At 33.4% G+C, this 3,923-nt stretch overlaps 1 long non-coding RNA gene across 1 annotated transcript; it reads left to right on the forward strand.

The window, feature by feature from the left end:
- Positions 1 to 1,289: 1,289 nt before the first annotated feature.
- LOC129572552 (uncharacterized) lies at positions 1,290 to 3,917 on the forward strand. Its single transcript, XR_008688464.1, has 3 exons — positions 1,290 to 3,203; positions 3,300 to 3,374; positions 3,451 to 3,917. It is a non-coding gene; the product is annotated as an uncharacterized LOC129572552 (long non-coding RNA).
- Positions 3,918 to 3,923: the final 6 nt, after the last annotated feature.

Genomic DNA, 3,923 nt, shown 5'->3' on the forward strand with positions numbered 1-3,923 from the left:
GAAAAATTAAACTAAGTCCAATGGAGTTTGTGATCGGTTAGTAGGGATTCTGATTGAAAATGATCTGAATCAGTACTATTTTGGATATTGTTCAACCTAAAATCATTTTTTTAAATCATAATAGGCCACAAAGAACGGTAAAAATGAAACATTCATCGAGAATCAAGCGATTTTCTTTTATAATAAGGAACATTATCATATGTATTCACTCTATTCGTTTTGTAACTGGCGCGTATTGCGTTTAATAAAGAACAGGTCGGTAAAAATCAGTTATTGAATGGTCAATATTTAAGATTCCACAACGATTGCTAGTATCAAACTTGAAATTTAAATGCTCAATCGCATAATATAAAATGCATTCAAAGGTCAATTGACACATGGAGCGCCAACATGAAAATAGCAGTCGTTAAGATTTCATCATTTTGTTGAAGACTAACAGTGTTAATGTTTGGACATTTGTTCAATTACCATAGTGGCTCCAAAACAAACCTCTAATTAGCGACAAATTATATATCATTATAATTCGCCCCCAGCCGAAATCAAAATCATCCACAATTTGTAAATTTGGTCGAAGCGCATCAAATTATTTTGCATAATCTTGTATTTCTTTTCAATATGCGGAAATGTGACCGAACCCATTGAAAATTACTCTGAATCAACAATAAATCAACATGCTTGAATTATCAGCACTCGTTTCGATTTGCTGTCTTATCAGTACTTTTTTCATCAACGACTATTACTTAACTTCATTTGTAAACTGTCCAATCATAGTTCAAAATTTACCACAATTATATGCATTCTATAAACCAAAGTGGTAATAACGGTACCAAATTCACGGACAAGAAGTGGATTTGTAGAAATTAACGATTTGTTTGATTTGAAAGTAATTTGAAGAATGAGTATTTGCTTTCGACTCATATTGGCATAATGGTGTTTTGTGTGTTTCGAGAGCAAAATAAAACGGTCAATTATTTGAAGGGAATGGATAATTTTGCATGAACTCATTGATATTTCAGTTTAAGAAGAGTCTTTGATTCTATAAATAATGATAAAGGTTCACGATTACAATCGTGTACGGTTTCTTTGGAATCGTCCATAGATCTTTGGTTTCGAAATAGCAAATATACTAACCAATGACCTTTTCCCCATATAAAAATAATCGTACACGATTGCAAAGATCGTTCACCGATTCACAATCGTGCACGTTTCGTGTGGCTTGAAAACAGTACCTTAACTGGTTACTATGAAAACGGATCGTTCGAAATAGAACAATAAGCATAAGTCTCGTGCTCACATGCTGATTTGGAATAAGAACACACTCAGCCACTCAATAAAGCTCTTTCTTATTAAATTCATATTCATTTTTGTATTTGTATAAAATGTGACATTGGGAGTTACCATCCAGTAGGAATAAAAACTGATAAAAACAACTGTGATGAAGCGTTTACTCAGTAAATTCTGATTTCTTTTATTGGCCATACTGTTTGCTTTTCTGTGTCACGATAACTCGGTTTCCTGTGTTCGTTCACATCGCGGTTCTCTTTCTCTCTTTCGTCGTCTCTCTAACTTTCTTTCTTTCGCTTCCTCTCTTTTTCCTTTATCGAAAAGTGCTCAAAACAGATGTGAGTCTCACGATTTTTACTCTCATTTGATGTGATCATTTCGAAATGGCCGGTTCATTCACTCTTGAAAGAACATATTTTTGGCATTCTTGTTGAATTTAATTTTTGGAATGAAAATTTCGTTTTTAAATTGTGAATTAATCAACTGTGTGTAGATGAACATTTTAAATGTTGATACCATGGATAAAATTTGTGGGCAATTTAAACTCATTTGAATTGAATTCATGGGTGTGCTGTTGTTAAAATTATGTTGAAAATACAGAGTGTCTTGTGATCAAACGTACAATGATAGAAATAAGGAGTAAATTCAAATCAGACACCAATTTTGGATGATTCGGAACGAATAAAGAGATACAAATTCATCGGACTTTTTTTTCATGACATTTACGAAAGAGACCTTGAAAACGAAATGTCACTTCAGTACAATAATCTCATAAGCAATTTTTTTAGTGTTTTCACAACTTTATTACTCAACTATTTAGCCGAGTTCAATATCAGTTATAAATTCCCTCATATTCCACTCATTTGACGTCACATAAGTCACATAACAATATCACTCATAGCTCTAATATGAAGTGAGTGCAAAGACACAGTTCAGAGTGATAATGAAATGAGCGTGCGATGTGTTGATGCAATATTTAACTGTGATAAGAACATTGATCCTTTTTTTCTGCCTTCAAATTGATAGAGTCATTTCAGAATATATAAAATTAACTTTGTTCAAATATGATCACCGTATGTTTCGGGCTAATTTGAATTAATGACAATATGAACTACGACACTAGGAAAAAAAGTGTTTTTGTGATACGAAATTTGAATTTGAAATAAAAATGCTTAGTCCAGCTTTGTGTACCCAAAGATATATGACTTTGTTCCAAAAATTCAAAAAAAAAATCATTCCAAGACCAATGTGAATATTATTTTGGCTGTCAGTTGATGATCATGGTTCAATTTTACATTGGGCTATTGAACATAAAAAATTGATAATTGGACCAAGTGAGAAATGTCAATAATTTCTCAAAGGACTTTGAAATTAATTTCAAATAGGAAGGAGAAACAGCTGTACATTTAGCTGTTGCGAATGGAAATTTTCAAAAATGAATGAAAAAAAAAACAATATTCAAAACGGTTCTGTCTGTGTAGAAAGAGTGTTTTTCAATCTATTTCATTCATCGTTTCTTTCTCCAGTTCAAACGGAGGTCGTTGAACTTCTCATTGAGGACGAACCCAGTGCGCAAAACGTAACGAAACTTTGTATGAAGCGCGTGCATAATTCTTATGCACATTTGTATCCAAATTCGTGTGCACAGTTGTGCTTCGAACTGTGCATCTATTTGTATAAAAAATATACATATTTTGTATGTGCACAATTATGCACAAAAACTTTGTATGTATTTAAATGTATGTACACAATAGTTAGACACAATTGTGCACACAAATCAAATGTACTACAAATCTATTTTAGGTCTAAATGTGTACAAACTATTTCATAAAATAGACACGCATTGCGCACTGGGGAAGGCGATGTACGTGAAAAAGATAACGATGGATGGACATCTCTTCGCTGCCCTGCTGAGTGGGGTAATTTTGAATGAATTTCTGCTTTAAAACAAGACGATTTGATTTTTTCCGTTTATACGAACCGTTTTAAACAATTTATCTATTATTTTCCAATAGACGGTCATTGAACTTCCCATGGAGGGAAGGGTCGATATTCATTCTAAAGACGATGTGGGATACACTCCTCTTAAGGTAATTTTGTATAAGATTACATTTACATTTGTTCAGAAAGTGGTTCGTTCCATTCAACTAATTCAATATGTTCCAGGTTGCAGAGGTGGCGTAATTTTGGATACTTATGATTGGAAGGAATATGATGCAATTCATGTCATTAATCAATTATCATAGAGATTTGAGCGACCTCCTTGTGACCTAAATGATAATTATCATTTAGATCACAAGGAGGTCGCTTGATTCTCTTTGATAAAGGTGCACAGATGTGATGTATCCAGTTGAATTTCTACAATTTCCATTCGGTTGGTCTGCAAAATACTAATTATGATATCTCAATGTTGCCGTTAGAATGAATATCTGCTCCTTTCTCGATGGAAATTTGAGGGGGCGATATTCATTCTAAAACCAATGATGAGTGTACCACAAGATGCAGGATTTTTCGGCTTTCAAGCTCACTGCCTGCATATGAGCGAAATGGGACTTCACTGTTCAAGATCGGATCATATTCATCTTTATAATCCTTTTGGCATGTGACGTTCTTGAATAAACCGCGATCGATCCTTAAAA

Source organism: Sitodiplosis mosellana, unplaced genomic scaffold (genome assembly GCF_009176505.1).
Source record: "Sitodiplosis mosellana isolate CC-2019 unplaced genomic scaffold, AAFC_SMos_1.0 Smas_scaffold_5200, whole genome shotgun sequence".
Taxonomy (NCBI): domain Eukaryota; kingdom Metazoa; phylum Arthropoda; class Insecta; order Diptera; family Cecidomyiidae; genus Sitodiplosis; species Sitodiplosis mosellana.